The 23070-nt window shown below is 46.2% G+C and overlaps 1 protein-coding gene across 1 annotated transcript in view; it reads right to left on the minus strand.

Annotated features, from left to right (window-relative positions):
• SP7 (Sp7 transcription factor) overlaps positions 1-22158 on the minus strand; it is a 34494-nt gene extending 12336 nt beyond the window's left edge. The window contains exon 1 of the mRNA XM_035101218.2: positions 22010-22158. The gene's annotated coding sequence lies outside the window, so the exon portion shown is untranslated. The remainder of the gene's footprint in view (positions 1-22009) is intronic.
• Positions 22159-23070: the final 912 nt, after the last annotated feature.

The raw sequence follows: 23070 nt of genomic DNA on the forward strand, positions 1-23070 counted from the left end.
TAGGCCAAAACATCTGGAGGGCCGCCGTTTGGGGATGCCTGCCCTAGAAGGAATGGAAGGCATATGCAAGCTATGGAAGGCCTTGTAAGCTATGGAAAAGAAGTTTTTGTACCTCAAGGGAAGCAAGTGATCTGACATTAAACAAGCAATGCTTTAATTTGAGCCAGGGATCAGTAAAAAAAAAAGGTAAAGGACCCCTGGATGGTTAAGTTCAGTCAAAGGCAGCTATAGGGGTTGCAGCACTCATCTCACTTTCAGGCTGAGGGAGCCAGCGTTTGTCCACCAACAGCTTTCTGGGTCATGTGGCCAGCATGGCTAAACAGCTTCTGGCGCAACGGAACACCGTGACAGAAACCAGAGCGCATGGAAACACCGTTTACCTTCCCACTGCAGCAGTACCTATTTATCTACTTGCACTGCGTGCTTTCGAACTGCTAGGCTGGCAGGAGCTGAGACAGAGCAATGGGAGCTCATCCCGTTGCGGGGATTCGAACCACCAACCTTCCGATTGGCAAGCCCAAGAGGCTCAGTGGTTTAGACCACAGCACCACCAGGGATCAGTATCAAAGATTGTTTAGTATGGAAGGAGTTCATCACTGGAGCCTATGAAGACACATCTAATATGTCAGCTATTCACCACCATGTATTGTGGAACTGCAGTAAGCCCCTACCTATCTGCATTTAGAAGGGAAGGCCATTGTGGTTTGAGATGACCTGGACTTTCAGATAAGCATAAACCCAAGTCTTTATTTTTGTTTCAGTCAAAGAAATTACTGTAAGTACTAAACCACTAGCTCTTATTTAAGACTGTTGCCCTAGCACAGCCTTCACCAACTTGGTGCCCTCTAGCTGTTTTGGACTACAACTCCCATCAGCCATGACGGCTGCAGCTGATGGGAGTTGTAGTCCAACAACATCTAATGGACAACAGGTTGGTGAAGGCTGTCCTGCCAGAATCCAGAGAACCAGCATTTACCTTTAGTGGGAGGCCATCACTGTGCCTTCTGCACAATTCCTTCCTGGTTCCCACTGTTTACTTTTCCTCCATCCTCTAAGCCAAGCAGGACTTTGAATGCCTGTGGCAGCTGTGGGTGGACAGTGAGCAACAGAGCCTGGGAAGGGAACAGGACAGAAGGCTCTGCAGTGGCAACTTCTTTCACTGCCTCAGGACTTTTCAAACTAGGGCTACAGCCTAGCAAATATGAGCAATGAGTCATAGGCCTTCTATTGCAAAAGCCAGCAAGCGACTTGCCTTGAGGTCAAGCAGCAGATTCCTACCCTGCTGGAGCAGGAGAGTGTAATTTCTATTCCTGCTCGTTGGGTAGTTGGCTCGGAATTTGTTTGCTCCTGAGGAGAAATTGTCATCTTAGAAGCTGTGTTTTTATATGTTTCATATTTCGTTATTTGTGGTTTATACCATCCCTTTCTCCCTCTCTTTCTCCCCGAGCTGGGGCTGTTTTTTATGAGGATTCCGGTCAGGCTGACAGGGTATGCTGTCTTTTCCAAGCATAACAAGTCAACAGGGCCCACAATAAGCTGAAAAATGCGCTTTTTGGTGTGCGCGCACATGGGTTGTTTTGCAAAAATGGACTTTAAAAAACTTTTGGTTAAAAGGTACTGTAAAAAAAATTTTTTTTTATTGATTTTACACATTAAAAACAAAACATCCGCCTTTTTCCCATCTGCCATCCACAGGCCCCCTCCTGCCACGAGAAAGTCCGGTGAAGGTGGACAGTCAAAGGTGGTCCATTTCATAGTTGAATTTATCCCCTCCCCCCCTCCCTCGCCCCAGAGCCCCCCTACTTTTTAACCCAGGAAAATCTTCTCAAAAGTCGGGGGTTGTCTTATACGCCAGGTCGTATTTCTTATACGGCGGGTATATCCCAAACTCTATATTTTAACTGGAAAAGTTGGGGGTCGTCTTATACACCCAGTCGTCTTATACGCCAGAATATACGGTAGCAGTTTTACGGCGGGGCAAAACGCAGATGGGCTTTACCATTCAAGCTCGCCTCCTGCATAGAAGACACACACCAGTTAAAAACCAGGGGATGTCAGTGAATCTTTTGAGCAAGGTTAACACAAGGAGAAATCAGCTGTGAAAGCTAGGATCAAGACCTAGCCGAAACTGTTATGCTCTTTAAAGTCACACTGATTTCAATGGAAGAAATGTAAACATTGTAAATGTAAACTCTTTCCTGCTTCCTTTTTCAGATTTTCAAGGCTCCGGTTCATTTCACTAGATCTGATTTTTGCCCAGATCCCTTGGAAAAGTGACCTTTGTGTGCACACTTTCGCTCTTTCTGTGGCGGCTGATCTGGGGGAAGGGAGAGAAGTGTGGTCAAGTGTGGGCCTATGGCACTGACCATAGCTGCCAAACTTTCGGATTTGAAAATAAGGGATCAGCAGCCTCACCTGTCCCGGGAACAGTCTATGGCAGGTATCCCCAAACTTCGGCCCTCCAGATGTTTTGGACTACAATTCCCATCTTCCCCGACCGCTGGTCCTGTTAGCTAGGGATCATGGGAGTTGTAGGCCAAAACATCTGGAGGGCCGCAGTTTGGGGATGCCTGGTCTACGGTATATCTAACAATCCAGGATAGCAGTGGGAGACAGCGCTGGAATAAGGGAATTCCCAGCTATAAAGGGGGAAGTTGACAGGTGTGGCTTGGAATAAGGGAGTTTCCCGCAAAAAAAGGGGAGGGTTGGCAGCTATGGCACCGACTTAGAAATCCTAACGTGACCATCAGCCAAAAGAAAGTTGTTTACCCCAGGATTAGAGATACGGTAAGGTTCTCAAACAACAATGCTATAAATTCCTTTTTACAGCCCTATCATCTGGCCTACCAGCTTTCAGTAATTTAGGCCAAGTGAGGTGGGAAAACTGGGCTATATGAACCTGTCCCTGTTAAAAATAAGTGTGAGGGAGAAGGATAAGTTTATCACCGCAGTGAGACTTGGCCTTAGTAGGGACCCATAAATGTGGCTTACATTGTAAGCTGGGTATAGCCTTCTATATACAGTGGTACAGTCCCAGCATGGCCACTTATTTAGGAAACACATCACCCAAAAAGAGGACAATCTGCATAAAATGTGCAGAATATAATTTATATGTATAGGTGCACATTTAGAAATACTTAATAGAAATTAAATAGAAAGAGGCACATTTAGAAATAATTAATAGAATTTAAGTAGAGATGCAATCTCTACTTAATGCAGATGCAATAAGGCAGGCATCCCCAAACTTCGACCCTCCAGATGTTTTGGACTACATTTCCCATCTTTCCCGACCACTGGTCCTGTTAGCTAGGGATCATGGGAGTTGTAGGCCAAAACATCTGGAGGGCCGCAGTTTGGGGATGCCTGCAATAAGGGATGCAGGTGGCGCTGTGGGTTAAACCACAGAGCCTAGGGCTTGCCGATCAGAAGGTCGGCGGTTCGAATCCCCGCAACGGGGTGAGCTCCCGTTGCTCAGTCCCTACTCCTGCCCACCTAGCAGTTCAAAAACACGTCAAAGTGCAAGTAGATAAATAGGTACCACTCCGGAGGGAAGGTAAACAGTGTTTCCGTGCGCTGCTTTGGTTCACCAGAAGCGGCTTATACAGCGAGGTGACCGCTGCAACCCCAGAGTCATCCGCGACTGGACCTAATGGTCAGGGGTCCCTTTACCTTTACCTTTAGAGATGCAATACAGCTCACCATAATGAGAAAGGTGTGACCAGGTGAACTGTGTTCCTGTTCAGCCTACTGTCCAGATACCCAAATGTTGGTGAGGGGGAGAGCTCAGTCAGTAGAGCATGAGACTCTTAGTCTCAAGGTTGCCTGTTTGAGCCCCACATTGGGCAAAAAGGTTCCTGCATTGCAGGGGGTTGGGCTAGATGACCACTGTTCCCTTCTTAGGGTTCTTCAAACTGAACCTGGACTGAGCAGCCTGTCCTCTGGAAAGCTGTAAGCAAATCAATATGGAGGCAAACATACAGCCCACTTGATCCTCCTTTCACAGCATGTGCCAGAAAACTTAGAAGTCTTCCATTAACCCAGTTTATCCATATCAGGAAGCTTTGTAACCGGATAGGATATTGACTCATGGTTTGAAGTTGGATTAATATCCTGGCTTATTCCGAAGCTGCTACCCGTATTTTCCTGGTTCAGGTAGAAGTGGGAAACTATGGTTAGAGGCTTAGAAGATCAATTGGTGTTTGTGTGAAAGGAAGAGTGAAGGAATTACTTATTCACCTCCCAGCTTTTAAAGCCAATATATTGACCCAACTGACTCAGTGTTACGAACACTAGAAAAAGGCCTGCTAGAACAAACCAAAGGTCCGCCTACCTTTCTCTTCCCAACAGATACTTCTAGGAAGCTTACAAGCAAGGCACAAAGGCAACAGCCTTCTTTTGTTGTTTATAGTCCACAGCTTCTGGTGTTGTCTCTCTCTGAGCATTTATTGTAGTGCGTTTTCATTTATGAAATTTCCGTGCCAATTTTTCATAGAAGTCCCGGAGCGGTTCACAAAATGTTTCGATAAACCACAGCAATAAAAGATACACTGACATTATCAAGTCAACAAACGATGCACATTCAACACTCGATCTGAAACAGCCTCAGAGTTCAGAGGGGGGTTGGGGGACTAAAGACGCTTTGGCTGAAATTGCAGAAGCAGGGAACCAGCATCACCAGTGATCAAGGGTGATGGCCATCTCCACTAGGGAGCGATGCTTTCTCTGTAGCAGCACCTACTTTGCAGAATCCAGTGCCAATGGAAGCGATTCTGGCTACGTCTCTACTGGCTTTTTGACACAAGCTGGTCACATGACTTTTCAGAAGGAGCTGCATGTTGGCTAAGGGCTATATTGGAACTCTTTGGGTAGTGGGGTTGGCCAGGATTTCTGCTGGAGTCTTTTGGGCTGTGTTTATTTTGATACCAATTTTAAACTGTAAAAAGTGTCCCCGGTGATAGATTTTGATGTTTTATTTATTTTTAAAACATTTTTTCTTGCATTTATATTTGACATTCCTTCCATCACACAGCCCAAGGCAGCATAAATACGGCACCCAGGTGGTCCCCCATCCAAGCCCTGACCGGGCTTGGACCTGCCAAGCTTCGGCAAGGTTTGTTTCATAGAATCATAAATCATAGAATTGTAGAGTTGTAAGGGGCCCTGAGGATCATCTAGTCCAACCCCCTGCAATGCAGGAATATGCAGCTTTCCCACATGGGGATCAAACATGCAACCCTGGCTTTACCAGCACCATCCCCTAACCAACTGAGCTATCCAGTTGGTTTCTTATCCAGTTGGCAATAGCCTCAAGTGCCTTCAAACCATACCCTGGGGTCTGTCTGAAAGCACAGGAGGCCCTGATTTTCACACCACCATCGTGGCAGAGAAGGTAGCATTTAAATGACGAATAAATTAATGAACACTGATTGCCCTCCTGATCCAATGAAGGCATGATTGGGAGGAGTCGGGACGAGTGATGTGCTACCTGGCAACAGCCTCCACATCTCTATGCCCTTCTTTCAAAACCCATAGCTGTAGAACCAGCTACATTTCTAACAAGGTCATGTTCACTTTTGCTAGTTGGTTTCAGCTTGTGGGTTTTCTGCAGTGTCCTGGAGACATTCCTGGACTCTGAGAAAACCAAGAGAGGAGACAGCAAGCCCATCCCAGACTCGAGATCACCAGCAAATGGAGACAGGACCCTTTTTTTGGAGGGGGGAGGCATTAACATCTATTTGCTTTCACCACAGACAAGATCAATAGAGTCCTGCTGGCTACAGACTCCCCTGGGACATTCAGTGCCAGGCTTATTCACACAGGTCTGGTGCCCCACAATTTTGGCAGCGCCGTTTTAATTTGCCGGCGTTGTTGTTGTCGCCTTGGGATTCTCTGCAAACATTCCTAGCCTTACACTCCCGAAATCTGCTTCTCCCGAGCCAAATGTGGCCTGTTCAAACAGACTGGAGATTCTTGCTGGCTTCTGCAACACAAGCAGAAGCCACTTCGGATCACATGCAAGCCAGTGGAGGTGGAGGCAGGCCAAAATGGCCTTGGGGAAGGTGGTTGGCTACCACATCTTACTGGCTACTGGGCTGGGCAAGGTGCCAAGCAAGGAAGCACCACGGCCTCCCTTTCAGCCCCAGGAGAAGCGAGAAATGCCAGGACTCTCAGTTATTCGCACAAAAGATGAAGGCACTTGGGCACGCTAAGACGGCAAGAAGAGTTTGGTCCAGGGGTCGCCCAAGATTTAAGGCTCATCAGCACAACTGGATTTTTTTGGGTGGTGGGGGAGTGCCACGGGTCACAGGCCCTCTGGTCACTTTTCTCCCCATAAGAGAAAGAGTGGAAATATATGTGGGAATCTGCTTTGCTTTTCCAAGGGAGCTGGGTGAAAGTCGGATGCAACAGAATTAACCTGAGCCTCAAAAAGCGCATAGATGGGAAAGAGGAAGTGGGAGGGTTTCTATTGGGGCTAGTAGATAAAGAAATCTTAAAAGTGGATCAAATATTTTTTTAATGTACGCCACTGTGGCTGCTAGAATATTGTTGTTGTTGTTGTTGTTGTTTAGTCGTTTAGTCGTGTCCGACTCTTCGTGACCCCATGAACCATAGCACGCCAGGCACTCCTGTCTTGCACTGCCTCCCGCAGTTTGGTCAAACTCATGTTCGTAGCTTCGAGAACACTGTCCAACCATCTCGTCCTCTGTCGTCCCCTTCTCCTAGTGCCCTCAACTCCTCCTCCTCCTCAATATTAATTGCCCAGAAATGGAAATCACAGGAGATTCCTTCAATTACAGAGTGGCAAACGAAGGTATTGGAGTATATGGAAATGGCCAAATTAACCCATAGAGTTTGGGACCAGGACGATGAGAAATTTTTGTTAGAATGGAGTAAATTTATTGATTATGCTAAGGACAATTACAAGGGAATGAAATTGCTAGTTGTAATGGCATAACTCCTACATCACTGAGACTGTAATTAAGTTAGAAAATACGAGAGAGGATTGAAATAGTTTACCATTTGGTGGGAGGAGGGAAGCCGCAATGTATTGGATTTACGTTCTATAGATGCATTATTGTATTCTTGTTTAATTGAATTGAATAAAAATTTATTGGTAAAAAAAAAGAGGAAGTGGGAGGGAAAGCGGGTCACTCTTCCAACTTCCTCCTTCAGCTCTATGTCCCGTTTAAGGGAGAAAAGGGCAAGGGCAGTGAGAGGGGGTCTCAGAGGCTTTGTGGGTGCCAAGGGAAGACCAAGGGTACCATTGCACCCACGGGTACCACAATGGTGACCTCTGGTCTAGTTCATTTCTTGTCTAGAACACAAGGAACCATTTGTCACTTTGCACTACAGATAAGTAGTTCCACTGTCACTTTGTCTCCTTTAGGAACAACCGTTCTGTAGCAGGAGTGAGCCTAAAGATCTCTGACAGAGAATTCCCAGCACTATTTCCAATCAACAAACGGAAGGACATTGGAAGATACAACCTCTTCCTACTGATTGGATCAGCAAGGGCCTTTCAGACAGAAAACTTACCCAAAATAAATATGGCCACTTACACTTTGTGGCTCACCTGACTCAGATAGGATCCCGTGCAGTGTTAGATATGAAAGCTAGGAGGGAAATGACACCTTAAGCCTAGGTTATGGGTGCAACAACAGAATGTCTAGGCACACTTTTTTAATAACAAGTATACAAAGCTGGAAATGAATGAACTGCCGCTAAAATATTATGTTCATTTTTCACATGGTCTAGTCTTTCCCTTGCACACTCCCCTAATATTCTTAAGAGGGTCTCTTATCGAGTCTTCAGAGAGCAGCTGGGAGTGTGGAGGCAGAAAAAGGTCCTCCTTTCCTTCCACTCTGCAGTTTTAAGCTGAAATCTTAGCCGCAGTACTGCGCCCAGAACTCAGAAACTGCTCACGCTAATGAAATTCCTCGTTGCAAAATGCGCCTAGAACAATGGGAATTTCAAACACTGGGTCCATGTTATAACGATGTGCCCTTCTGTGGCGCAATGGGCCAGTGTGTCTGGTTGTTAACCAGAAGGTTGGTGGTTTGAGTCCACCCTGGGACGGCTGTGGGCAAGATTCCTGCAATGCAGTGGACTGGACTAGATGACCCTTGGGTTCCCTTCCAGCTGTACAATTCTATGATTTTATGACGTTTTGACAGGTGCTCAACAAACTCTCCCAACACTTCACATAGAGAAGCATGCGTGCTCGCTTTGGCAGCACATATACATAGAGAAGCATGCAGAGCCAGCCTCAGGTTTCCGGGGACTCCTGGGTATCAGTGGGCCCCTCCTTTGCCCCGCATTTCTCCTCAAGCCAAACCCTTCCCTCTTGACCCCTTTCATTTAAGCTAAAATGAATTGGACCAATATGCCAGTGCCCGATTTCCAAAGAAAAGCACAAACTTTGCTACTTCACTAGTTGTCTTTTCCATATTTCTTCCAACAGTGTAAGTTAAAAGGCAACTTCTACACACCTACAAGGGAGTAAGTCTTACTGAACTAATCAGGACTTTATATATATGCCCAGGTGAATCTATTTTCCACCTGATGGGGTGGGGAGAGAAGCCCATTTGCTTCCACAGAAAGAATTTGGCATGGAGATGCTAGTTGTATTGCAAGCAGCACATGCTTTCTGAAATATTATAAAGAAACAAAAGGGGGGGAGTCCATACACCATATGAACATAAGGAAGAACAACACAGAGCAGATGCAGACAACCAAAGGCAGATACTCTGTTCAGCCAAAGGAACCCAAATCATACTATTGCTTTATTTTTTTAAATGGAATAGGCTGCCTTTTAAAGCACAACACATCCTAAGCAGGTACAGTGGCACCTCTGGTTAAGAACTTAATTCGTTCCGGAGGTCCGTTCTTAACCTGAAACTGTTCTTAACCTGAGGTACCACTTTAGCTAATGGGGCCTCCCGCTGCTGCTGCGCTGCCACTGCACGATTTCTGTTCTCATCCTGAAGCAAAGTTCTTAACCCGAGGTACTATTTCTGGGTTAGCAGAGTCTGTAACCTGAAACGTTTGTAACCAGAAGCGTTTGTAACTCGAGATACCACTGTAGAGTGGAATCAGGTAACTTCCAGTGCAAGCAAACCTTTCCTCAGAGAGCCTTTGATGAGGCTCAAGTATAATTCGGCATATTCGAGCCACACAGCAACAGAGCAAATCTCTCTCTCTCACCCCATCCTTGGTCCAGGCAGTAGACCTTTAAAGCCCTAAATGGCCTCGGCTCAGCACACCTGAAGGAGCGTCTCCACCCCCATTGTCCAGCCCGGACACTGAGGTCCAGCTCCGAGGGCCTTCTGGAGGTTCCCCCACTGTGAGAAGTGAGGTTACAGGGAACAAGGCAGAGGGCCTTCTCGGTGGTGGCACCCGCCCTGTGGATCGCCCTCCCATCAGATGTCAAGGAAATAAACAACTATCTGACTTTTAGAAGACATCTGAAGGCAGCCCTGTTTAGGGAATTTTTAATGTCTGATCTTTTATTGCTTTATTATTATTATTAATCAGAGGAATGGTAAAGGCAGCACAACCTGCTACACAGACCTCCTTTTTACAGGTCCTAGATAAAAGGCGCTGTCTTAAGAGGCAGACCATTGTTCCATCGCCCCTTGTACCATTTACCTCATGTTATTTTTCTAGAACCATGAACACTTCTCTCATTCTCTTGAATGCAAATGGCGCCCAACTGAATTCCGTGGAGTTTCAGCTGAAAAAAAATGCCCTGCCTTCATCCTGATTTGCTGTGTCTCTTCTGCAGATGTTTTTCCCATTCTTTTTTAACTGGGAGAGGTTCAGGATTGAACCTGGGGCTTTTACATGCAAAAAATTGTAGTCTCTTCTTAGAGCTACGGTCCTTATCCTTTGTCACTTTTCTCCCTTGAGCAAACGAACTTTCAAGCTTGCAAGCTCTTATATAGAAAAGCCTTAGGCTAAAGCCCAGAAATTGTGGGCTTTAAAGCGCACCAACCCCATTATTCTCGGTCAAGAATAATGGGGGTTATATTCCAAAACATCTGGAGGGCACCATGTTGGCTATCACTGCCATAGATTTGCAACTTTATTGCAATATTTATGCTATGCTTTTTTTCTGTCTAACAGAGATCCTCCCTCTGAGTTGCAGTTTTATTATGAGGAGACTACATTGTCTAGTCTCCTCACAGGATGTTCTCTGTACTGTACTTTGAAACAGAATGCGGTGAAACTTGATATAATGTACAGAAGGACTCATATTCTTCTTGGCCAAGTTCCAGCCATTTTGTGCACCAAAGCCAAACCACTTAGTTAGGTTTTTCATAAGAAGCTGCCTTATGCTGAATTAGATTATTAGGTCCACCTGACTCAGTACAGTGGTACCTCACAAGTCGAATGGAATCCGTTTCGGAAGTCCGTTCAACTTCCAAAATGTTCGGAAACCAAGGCGCGGCTTCCAATTGGTTGCAGGAAGCTCCTGTAGCCAATCGGAAGCCGCAGCAACCCCGTCGGACATTCGGCTTCCAAAGAACGTTTGCAAACCGGAACGGTCACTTCCGGGTTTGCGACGTTTGGGAGCCCAAAACAGACGAGTACCAAGGTGTTCGGCAACCAAGGTACGGCTGTATTCTCTACACTGACAGGGGTTACTTCAGATGCTACCTATATCCTTCTTTCCTCCCGGCTCGCGGTAGGGACCCTGTCCAGGTGTTAAATAAGTCTGTGTGTCCAGTTTGACTCTGAGATGTAACCAAAATTTCTTGGGAACGGTTCAAAACCCAACCGTCTCAGGAGGTCACAATCCACACTTGAAACGAGGAGCTTTTCTTATATTTAAAAGGGCGTGTGTGCTTTCCCTCGCAGCTTGGAGTCCAGATTGAGAGAGTGTTGCTTGGTCCTCAGAGAGAGGCAAACCCAAGAAAGTTTCGGGACTGACCCAGAAGTCATGTGGTGCTCCCTCCAGTGGCAGTAAAATGTAATAAAAAAAACCCACCATGGCTTCCTATACAGTAATTGGGAGTTCGGTGGAACGTACTCATGAGTAAACATGAATATGATTGCTGTAAATAATATTACCCCCCGAGGAGGCCTGCTGGTCTTTAATGCTTTCCCCAAAATCCACCATTTGTGGCAGGCTGTGTCAAGCAGCCTAAAGACTGGGGCCAACCCTCGCAAAAATTCCTACCGTAGCTTTCCTTGAGACGATATTACTTAAGTATATCACCCCGAATGAAACTTAATTCAAGTATCATCAAATTATGCTGGAATCTAGACCACTTAATGCTGATCTTTGTTTTTCTGGAGTCAGCTACCGCGTGGAAAACCCAGCCGAATTCTCACGGCCGAGGAATTGGGGGAAACAAAACACAACAAGCGCCGTCCTTTTTCACATCCCGTTGACTCATTTTTGGTCTGTGACCCGTGAGTTGCGAAACCCACTTCTAAAATCTTGGCAAGAAGGGATGGTGCCGCTGCTCCCTGGGGAATTCCTTGGACTCTTTGTGCTGGGAAATTTGCGAGAGAGATCAAAGGGAGGTGTCTATAGGATGGGGTGTGGGGTGAGGAGAATAAACTCACACCTGCGCTCTGACCTCTGACCTCCTAAACAAGCCTGGAGCTCTCAGTCTCAAGAAATCAAAAGGAAGGTGAACAACAAGAAGATGCCCCGAGAAAAGGGGGGAAATGGCCAGTCACTACTTGTTTGGACTTAAAAAGACCCAAAAAAACAACCTTATCACTGCAGAACTGCACCACAGCAAGACATAAGACTGGGTACTATGTGTGGATCTGTTGATCATTCAGTGCCTTGCAAAATCAAGTGATCCGCTGCCTATGGGAATGGACTGTGGCATACAGAACACAACAGACAGGATTTTTATATCACGACATCAGGCACAGTTGAGTTCCCAATTTCAGCTGCCCATCAACACAGATAGAGCAACATCTCAAATGCAGAGAAATCGGACGATTCATACAAATGTACGTATTCATGACACAGGTCAGGATCCAGAGAGCAGCTTAAGTTGACACGAGGGCCTTGCGCTACCCCGGCAGAATTTATTTTTCTTCTCCTCTGAACAGCTGGCCACCGTGCCATATCACGAATTGTTTTCGAAACTCCCCCTTCATTTCAAAAACAGTTTGCCATGCAGCCGAGAGAGGCTGCTATTTGAGAAAAATAAAGCATTCTTTGGATCCACACTGAGATGATTATGCAGTGCTCAACTGTTCCAATTCACTTCGGATGAACAACAGGATGGGTTTCTCGTAGGGATGGATTGAACAATCCACCACACTCGATGGACTGTTAACATTTAGGGAGAGATCCGCTCCTCCCTTTGCAGGAATCAGATCTTTGAGAACAGCTTTCTGTCTCTTCACATTTTTTGGTCAAGAGTTCCTTATCGTCCTATATTCCATGTCTTTAGTGGTCTCTTTGGTATACTATTTTATATCTCCTGAACTCACAAAACCCTGTAACAAGGAGTTCCGCAGGTAAATTGCTTCTTTGCTTTTCAAAAAGTCACTCTGCTTCTTTCAAGAGACAGCATAAATGTCTCTTTACTTTTTCTATTTTTAAAAAAATGTTTCGATTTTATTAATCAAAATTGATTTTATTAATCCCCATAAAAGAGGATTTGGCTTTGTGCACCCCAAACATTTAAAGCACGTGACTTTTCCCAAAGAATCATGGAAACTGCAGTTTAAAACCCCTCACAGAACTACAATTCCCAGCACCAAACTACAGTTCCTAGGATTCTTTGGGGAAAGTCATGTGCTTTAAATGCATAGTGTGTACACAGGCTTAACCTCCATAGGAGAAATGCCAGCTTAACAACAGACTACTCTGCTGGAAATCTCTTTGGAACATTTAAATCTGGGTGATGTTGCAGCCACCATCAACTGCTGAACACTCTGGACAAAAGAGAAAAAACTATGTGGGCAGATATATAAGAGCTGTGCTCCTGTGTAATAGATATACAGTACAGTGGTGCCTCGCTAGACGAATGCCCTGTAAGATGAATTTTTTGCTTAATGAAGAGATTTTTCGAGCGGAGGTTGCCTCGCTAGACGAATTCGTTTTGCGAAAAATTCATCCAGCGAATCACGGTTTCCCATAGGAATGCATTGAAATTCGATTAATGCGTTCCTATGGGCAAAAAAATAAAATAAAAATCAATGCATTCCTATGGGATTCGCTAGACAAATTTTTCGCAAAATGAACTGACTCACAGAATGAATTAAATTCATCTAGCGAGGCACCACTGTATACAGTTAAGAACTTAATTTGTTCTGGAGATCCGTTCTTAACCTGAAACTGTTCTTAACCTGAGGTGCCACTTTAGCTAAAGGGGCCTCACGCTGCCGCCGCGCAATTTCTGTTCTCAACCTGAAGCAAAGTTCTTAACCCGAGGTACTATTTCTGGTTTAGCGGAGTCTGTAACCCGAAGCATCTGTAAGCCGAGGTACCACTGTACTGAAATGTGGAAAGATCCAGTGGACAAGATCAGAGGATGGGGAATCTATGGCCCTCCAGATGGTGTTTGACTCCAACTTTCATCAGCCCCAGCCAGACAGGATGGCCATATGCCAAGGTTGGCATCCATCTATCTTAGGAGACCATGAAGGAGTGTGTCTTTGTGGATGAAGTCAAACTGTTAGAAGGTTAAAGTGCCTGCTCTGACTGCAGAGACTGATTTCGGAGAGACATGTTTTGTTGCAGCCGGGGCAGATGAAGGTGCCTGGCTGTTAGGGCTGGGCGATACCTGGTTGTTAACATTGTGGCATAAAGGTAAAGGGACCCCTGACCATTAGGTCCAATACTCTGGCTCCTCCTCAGATCGTATAAATCTTTCGCCTTTTACCATTAGGTCCAGTCGTGACCGACTCTGGGGTTGTGGTGCTCATCTCGCGTTATTGGCCGAGGGAGCCAGTGTACAGCTTCCAGGTCATGTGGCCAGCATGGCAAAGCCGCTTCTGGCAAACCAGAGCAGCGCACGGAAACGCCGTTTACCTTCCCACCAGAGCGGTACCTATTTATCTACTTGCAATTTGACATGCTTTCCAACTGCTAGGCTGGCAGGAGCAGGGACCGAGCAACGGGAGCTCACCCCGTCGCGGGGATTCGAACCGCCAACCATCTGATCGGCAAGCCCTAGGCTCTGTGGTTTAACCCACAGCGCCACCCGCATCCCCAACATTGTGGCATACAAGCAGCTAAACACCGAGATTTGCTGATATATCACAATGTCAGAAATGTATCTTGGCGGCTTCTTCCTCGCCAATTTAGGGAAAGAAGCAGCAACTGAGATACGTCCTCCAGCCTCATACCACTCCGACTCGCGTGAGCAAGAGCAAAATGGGGCTGGATAAACTGAGGGGCGGGCAGCTTCGCATGCCCCACAGTTGATCAAGCCCCCCCCAAAAAATCTGGCACACACGAGCCAGAGGGGGTGTGTGCTTTCTTAAACCAGAAGCCAGAGGGATGGGGGGGAGGCGGAGGCAGTCATGCGGCCGGTCTACCTGTTCCTCCTAGTCAGTTGCTCCAGGAGTGACCAACTGAGAGGAAGAGCCCGCCTGCCCATCCCATGAAGGCTGCATATCCGCCACCTCTCAGCTGATCAAGCCCCACACTCTGACTTTCAGGAGCCGGAGGTGGGAGGCTTCCTTAAACCACTCTGCTGGGGGGCAGGCAGACTCTCAGCGGAGCAGTTTAAGGAATCCCTCCCCCCCCCCGCCTCGTGCTAAGATCAGCTGAGAGGCAGTGGGTGCGCAGCCTTTGCACAAGTGGACTTTTTGACCTGCCGATACACTGCAGGTTCCCGGCCAGCGTCAGCAGCACAACGCAGGCAGGCAGGGAGACGGCAGTAGGCACTCTGTGCTGGTGGCGGCTGGGGAGCTGCGATGTATCAGCAGCTGGAGAAGTCTGAAACCGGTATAGTGATCTGAATTTCTTGATTTATCGCCCAGCTCTACTGATGGTACTGCTGCAGAACAGCCATGGCATTTCTTCTCTCTGTGCTCCTCCCAGCGGTCATTCCTCTTCTGGTCACTGCTAGGGATCCACAACCTGCCTGCCTGTCTCCAAACACTGTGGTCATCTGCAAGGGATTCCCACAAGGCAGGGTCTCTCTGCGTGTATTCTTTTCTTCTCCAAATTACCCCCTTCCTCTACCATCACTTCATAACCAGCCCAGATTCCCAGGACTATGTTTACCTCAACCATCTAGTTAGTTTCAATCAGATTTCCTGACCCATCCTCCAAGCATGTCCCCTTTGAAGTAAATCCCAGGGAGTTCAAAGGGGTTTCCTTCCTTCATCAGAATCACATAATCATAGGAGATGAAAGGGATAAAAATGGCGGTGGCTCCCTAGTCAAACCTATGCCCAAAATACAGGGCCAACAACCATTATCTGCCTAGACAACTCAGACCACAGAGTGCATGAGGAGAAAGCAAGGTCAGGGAAGTTGTTCTAGGTGACTACAGCCAGTCAATCCATGCACACTACAGGAGAAGGCAGAACACTTTAATCCGCTTCAATTGCACAAACCTAAATTTTACGGGATGCGCCTGAAGCCCTTCCACGAAACAGTGACAGGCACCCAAAAGATACCTAAGGGTACCGCTGCCATTGCCAGGCAATTTGATTTGGTGAGCATTTCCACTTGTCCTGTGTCCACAAGGCAAGGGTCTGAGCAATTTCCCCCTTGCTCCACTCCTTTCCCAGGGAAAACCCACTCTTTAGTGCTAAATTGGAGCAAACACCAATCCAGAGAAAATCAAAATTGCTGTTTGCTCCAATTGAGCGCTAAAGAGCAGTTCCCCCCAGGTCGGGTAGGGAGCAGCGGTGAGCAACGACCAAGCATAAGTGTGGCTAAGCCCCAAGTTCAGGGATCGAGGGACAGGGAGGTGCCTTCTCCCACTTTTCATCCTCTGCACCATTCATCACCATATGCACCTCTATGTATCACAGGAGTGGGGAGTCTGGAGCCATCCAGATGCCAGCTGTGTGGTGGTTTAGCATCTGGATCTCACATTGCTTTCCGCCAGATAAGTACTGTAGCCACTTTCCCCTTGCAATTTGATTGGTGGTGGTCCAATGCTCACAACCTGAGCCTTAAGGAAACACTTAGCACAGCACCTGGCATTTAGAGGCATACTGCCTGTGACAGTGGGAGCAGAACATAGCCATCAGGTTTAGTAGCCATTGATAACCTTATTGTGCACGAATTTGACTAATCCAGGTTGGTGGCCATCACTCTCAGGAGTGTGTTGACTAAATGGACAATGACCAAATGGGCAACCTGATATTTTTTTGCATGCTTACTTAAAGATGCACCTGTTTGCCCCCTAGACCTTCTGAGGAGGGGTGAAATACATGGTGATAATTTGCTTCTGCTGTCTGATTTATCTGTGATTGTTATCTGTGGTTTATGATTTATCTGTGATTGTTATAAATTTTGCAATACTGCTTGGCTTATTTTGTTTTGGATTTTTATGGTTAATTGTTACTTTAATTTTTACTGTGTGCTACCCTGAGACCCTTGGGCGGAGGGGCAGACTACATATATAGCAGTGGCAAAACTGGTTCCCTCCATATATTGATTTTATTGTTTTCTCTTGTTTGTAAACTGCTTTGAGGCTTTATTTTTTATTTTTTACAGTCAGACGGTGTATACATTTTATGAAATAAATCAGTGTTTCTTATTAGCATTTTACCTTGCCCTTCAACGTGTTGCTGAGGCAGGTAAAGGTAAAGGGACCCCTGACCATCAGGTCCAGTCGTGACCGACTCTGGGGTTGCGCGCTCATCTCGCATTATTGGCCGAGGGAGCCGGCGTATAGCTTCCAGGTCATGTGGCCAGCATGACAAAGCCGCTTCTGGCAAACCAGAGCAGCACATGGAAACGCTGTTTACCTTCCCGCTATAGCGGTTCCTATTTATCTACTTGCATTTTGATGTGCTTTCGAACTGCTAGGTTGGCAGGAGCTGGGACCAAGCAACGGGAGCTCACCCCGTCACAGGGATTCGAACCGCCGACCTTCTAATCAGCAAGCCCTAGGCTCAGTGGTTTAGCCCACAGCGCCACCTGGGTCCCTGTTGCTGAGGCAGATTACAGCCAAAAAATAATATCAGAGTTTATTTTCATGAGGGAACATTTCAGAAAGTGGTAAATTCAAAGGAGCTGGTAGGTATTAGTCCTAATTAGGTGATATATCCCCAAGAGTCAGTCTCTTTCTGTTCTCCCTCCTCATGAGTCCTCCACATATATCTAAGGCAGGGCAGCAGAAGACTGCTCTAGAACGCCTGGACCTCAGTAACCCATGAGAAGTTAGCACCTCAAAAGAAATACCACTCCCAGGCAGATGAGCCTAGCAGATGCAGCAACGGTAATCATAGAATTGTAGAGTTGGAAGGATCAAACCCTGAAAGGGTTTGCGCAACTCATGTGGTTAGCATCGGAATCCCAAAAGCAGGCTTCCTCAACCTCGGCCCTCCAGATGTTTTCGGCCTACAACTCCCACGATCCCTAGCTAACAGGACCAGTGGTCAGGGAAGATGGGAATTGTAGTCTCAAAACATCTGGAGGGCCGAGGTTGAGGAAGCCTGCCCAAAAGGATCCAGGCGCAGAATGCAAAATAAAATTTAGAACGACGTGCTGCTTTTGAGAAGACTGCTTCGTGGATGCTCTGTGGGGCATGATCCCAACGCTGTATTGCGGAAGGAGACCCCGCTTGGGGCTGCCACTTCCATCACCCCCTCCCTCAAGATACACTTCAAACCCAGACTGTCCTCTCCTGGAGGGCACTGTGTCCTATTCACAAAGAATTTCACAGGAGGGCTGCCGATGGAAGCAATAATAATAATAATAATAATAATAATAATAATAATAATAATAATAATATATTATTTCTACCCCGCCCATCTGGCTGGGTTTCCCCAGCCACTCTGGGCGGCTTCCAACAGAAAAATAAAACACAATAATCTATTAAACATTAAAAGCCTCCCTGAACAGGGCTGCCTTCAGATGTCTTCTAAAAGTCTGGTAGTTGTTTTCCTCCTTGACATCTGTTGGGAGGGCATTCCACAGGGCAGGCGCCACCACCGAGAAGGCCCTCTGCCTAGTTCCCTGCAACTTCGCATCTCGCAATGAGGGAACCGCCAGAAGGCCCTCGGTGCTGGACCTCAGTGTCCGGGCAGAATGATGGAGGTGGAGACGCTCCTTCAGGTATACTGGACCGAGGGCTCCTTCAGGTATACTGGACCGAGCAAACATCACGTGTGGAACTGCATATCCACCAAGTTAGATTAGGACCGTGGCAGCGTTAAGGGTTAAAGGCCTTCTTCTTCCAACAGCACAGTCCAAACTAGTTAACACACTGCCAGATATGCAGCAAAACACACACAAAACCGTGCCAGGTTTAATAAGTGAATAACATGCAAGTGTGGGTGGAGTGCAGAGGCTACGGTAAAACCTGGGAGACCAGGTTTCAAATCCTCCCTCAGCCATAAAGCTAACTGGGTCACTCTCTACCAGCCTAATCGCCCTCATAGGGTTGTTATGAAGATGATATGGAGAGATGGAGAGACATGAACACCACCTCGAGCTCCTTTGAGAAAAGGGGGCATATAAATGCAACAATAAGTGAAATGTCTAGTTTTGCCCGAATTCGGTATCGAAGCAGAGGGTTTTCTTGGTTCCATTGCAGCGATTTCATTTTTTTTTATCATCTAGTTTATTACAGAGAGAAGAGAAGCTACTTCACATTGCTACCATTGGTTCCAGTAAAGCAAAACCGGCCTTAACTTAAGGGCAATTTACCATGGCGGCTGATTTAGCCCCACGGACACCAAGAGAACAAAGCCACTTTCAACCACCAATTAATTCCCTTGCAAAAAAAGAACAATTTCTGCTATTGCAGGACTCTGCTCCAAAGAAAATTGTGTTCACCTCATGTTGAAACGAGGGAATATTGATGGGAGGGTCCTTAGCTCACTGGAAGAGTAGGTGTTTGCACATAGATGATCCCTAGGTGACACCCACGCCATAGATTTAAAGCACATGACTTTCCACAAATAATCCTGGGAACCCTAGTTTGTCCGTCAAAGAGTGATAATTCCCAGCACACTTAACAAACAACAGTTCTTGGGATATTGTGGGAGAAGTTATGTGCTTTAAATGTGTGCTATGGGCATGCATTGACATACCCTACAACATTTCTCGAATGAAAATAGGGATGCCCTATTCAATAATAATAATAATAATAATAATAATAATAATAATAATAATAATAATAATAATATGCCACCCATCTGAGTGGGTTGTCCCAGCCACTCTGGGCGGCTTCCAACAGATATAAAAACATAATCAAACATTAAACCTTAAAAAAACTTCCCTGTACAGGGCTGCCTTCAGATATCTTCTAAAAGTTTTATACAGTTGTACAGTACTTTGGTTTTCGAAGAGAATGTGTTCCAGAAGTCCGTTCGACTTCCAAAACGTTCGAAAACCAAGGCGCAGCTTCCGATTCGCACCAGGAGCGTCCTGCAACTAAGCGGAAGCAGCGGAAGCAGCACCGGATGTTCGGCTTCCGAGGCAAAGTTCACAAACCGGAACACCTACTTCCGAGTTTGTGGCATTTGAGCCCCAAATTGTTGGTGGACTAATCTGTTTGAAAAACAAGGTATGACTGTAGTTACTTATCTCCTGGGCTCGGGGGTCGCATAACTCCATACCCTCCAAGATTTCTCCAATGAAAATAGGGATGTCCGAAGGAAAAGCGGGACATTCCGGGATCAAATCAGAAACTGGGATGACTTCTGCAAATCCAGGACTTTCCCTGGAAAACAGGGATACTCGGAAGGTGTACGTTCAGTCCGCCATGTCTCCAGCTCGTGATCAGGTCGGGTAGCAAGCCTTGCCTGAGAGAAACCACCAGTCAGAGCAGACAGCTCTGGGGTTTTTGAGCAATGACTTGACGCAGTGCAAGACACCAGATGTTCAAAAAACCCTCAGTGGTTGTTCCAGGCAGGAGCAGCCACAGAAGGTGGCAATGGTGGGCATTTGTCAGGTCCCCAAGACCGGCAGAGGGACCACCACCCTAACAATACCATCTCCGCTTCACGGGAGATCCAGTGCAGCCTCATTTTGCATTTCACTCTTCTCAGGTCGGAGGCACTGAGCATGTTGTGCCCCAGGACCCACAAAATCTCGGAGCCAGCTCTTAATTAGGTTGAGTTTCAGCAGAGATACTATGATTCAACAACAAGTAATCTGGCACTCCAATGAACCAAGAATGGATCACCATGCTGGTTTATTCTTAAACGTTTGGCCTGCTCACTCAGCTGAGCACTAAGAACGCCTTCCTTGCAGGGTCCAGAGACGCAGAGGAGCTGATCTGCATGGGACAGGAAAAGCTCCCGCTTACCGGTAAATCTTACATCCATTTTGCGCAAGCTGCTATCACTCAGCCTCAATTCCCCATCTTCGACTCAAGAGGTTAAATAATACTAGCCTAGCTTACAGGGTTGTTGTACGGATGCGAAGGGTTATTGGTATTTGAAATGCACAGAATAACCTCTGAAAAGGAGGGAGATGGTTTAGCCAAATGGACCAACCATGCAGACATAATCCTGATGACTAAAATCAGATTTATGAATGGTTTGAGTGGTTTCAACGATTCGTACCATTATTTCAAAATGTGTGTGTGTGTGCAAGGATCCGTCACAGAACCATCTTCTATGTCAGAGCTGGTTAAATGTGCAACTTTTTTAGTGGACTTAAAATGTCCACTAAATGTGGACTTGAAATGTTTTTAGTGATTGCATAAGAGTCCTAATACTTACAAGATAATTATATTTAGTTCACTGAAACAAGCAGCTTCTTTTTAACTTGGAGCACCTAAGGAAAAATCTAAGAATGGAATCGTGGCCATTCAAATGCTACTACAGTACCTTGATGAAGTCCATTGCCACTTCTCTATTTCCCAAAGTTGCACATTTCAGCCTTGAAGGAAGGGGTGTCTGTCTCTAGGCTTTTCTTTAATGTGGAACATGACCTTATTAATGCACCTATTTCCAGCCTGTATTGCTCACAACTTTTCTTTTCTTTTTTAAAAAATCAAACTTCAAACAACTTGCCGTTCCTTTAGAGGGGGAAAAAAAAGAACTGCTCAGTGCTGGTTTTATTTTCCAGTCAATCATTAGTTCCATTTTTAATTAAAATGGCTTGTTATCATCTTAACCCTTTCAGGTCCTCAAACCCCAAACCTTTACTTTGCTGGATCTTTTTTTTTCTTTTTCTTTTTTAAGCCACCCACAAATCTGAATAACAAAGTTGTAAACAGAAGAGCAGGATAGGGGGAAAGAAAATATCTGTAGCCAATAAAATCTGAAAATAGCCCTGAACTGGGATTCTGTCCTCAGCCGAAACCTAAATATTTGTGAATACAGTGGCTGAACAGTCGGTTTTCCTCTGCGTGTTTCTCAATCCTCACTCCAGAAGCTATGGAGGGGTGGGGGAGATATCTCAACACAGAATCAATTTCTCTAGAACAAAACTCCTCTCTTTCAAAATCAAACTGGTGAAACATTTGCAGTCCATCTAATCTTTTTCTGGTGCTGCTGGTTGTGAGGAAATAACAACACACACATAATCACACATCAGGAAATGGAATAGTTTGGTTTTTTCCCAAGTATCCCTTCATGACAAACTAAATACAGATGACAAATACTAGGCAGCTCAGGAGGGCTTGTACCCCTAGACCATCAAATGGACTCTATATAAAAGTTCAGGCAAAAAACATCCTTATTCTATTTTGCTAACCTCCGATCGACTCTCGCTTTTTATTGTGCACAATTGCACACCTCCCCCCCCCAAAAAAAACCCCTTAAACTCCAGGTTCTCCCTGTTGCGTTATTTAGAAAGCTGCAAACGCCCCTTTATAAAAGGAAACGGAGGAGGGAACGGGTGGGTGGTGGAGGGAATAGAAGTAAAATTGCTCCTTACTTTTTCTCCGCTCCTTGAGGTCTCTCTGGGTTTTGGTTTCCACCTGGTCTGACAAAAGATCCCTCTTGCTTCTTCGAGTCAGGGCTCTCTGGGGCCCCTGATCCCGCACAGCAGGGAGATCACCTCCAGCACCGGCGATGCCATCGCTATCCCAGCCTGAGGGGTTTGCAGCGGAGTTTTGAGGAGGAAGGAGAGAGACAAGCAAAGAGAGAGAGAGAGAGAGAGAGAGAGAGAGAGAGAGAGAGAGAGCGCTCCTCTGCTTTACAAGATCCACCCTCTAATTACAGCCTGGGAGCCTTTGAGGACCCGCTAGTATCCAATAAAAGAGGAGGGACTGTGGTGCAGAGGGGATGTAGTCAAACATCTTCAGATTGGGTTTTCCTCCTCCACCACCATCGCCCACCCCTCCTTCCCCCCAGACTTTGGAGGGAGAAAAAAGAGGAGGGGAGCAGGCACACAGAGAGGGATTAAAAAGAGAAGAATGGAGGAAACAAAAGCACAGGGAGGAAGGAAAAGGAGCAAAGGGCAAAAAGTTGGAAATGTAAAGAAGGAAGGTGCTAAGGGGTGAGCGGGGGAGCCCGCCAGTGGCCAAGCAGGACAGGTAGCTAAGAAGGCTACCAGAGGGGTGGCTGTGGGCAGGAGTCCTGCATTGCAGGGGGTTGGACTAGATGACCCTTGGGGTACCCTTCCAACTCTCCAATTACAGTACAGTCATACCTCGGTTTAAGTACGCCCGGGTTTGAGTATTTTCCGTTTAAGTGCTCTGCGGACCTGTCTGGAACGGATTAATCCACTTTCCATTACTTTCAATGGGAAAGTTCGCTTCAGGTTAAGTATGCTTCAGGTTAAGTACAGACTTCCGGAAACAATTGTGTTTGTAAACCGAGGTACCACTATATATGATTCTAAGATTGCAGCTCCAATGACTAATAAACAGATTTATTCATAGTATGTATATTTCTTTCGGTAGATCTTTTTGCCGGTTGGTACCGAAGATGGTTTTAATCTTTTTAAAGTACATCGGATATCCTACACTTCTTCCGTCGTGGAATTTTAAGGCA

Source organism: Zootoca vivipara, chromosome 2, assembly GCF_963506605.1.
Source record: "Zootoca vivipara chromosome 2, rZooViv1.1, whole genome shotgun sequence".
Lineage (NCBI taxonomy): Eukaryota > Metazoa > Chordata > Lepidosauria > Squamata > Lacertidae > Zootoca > Zootoca vivipara.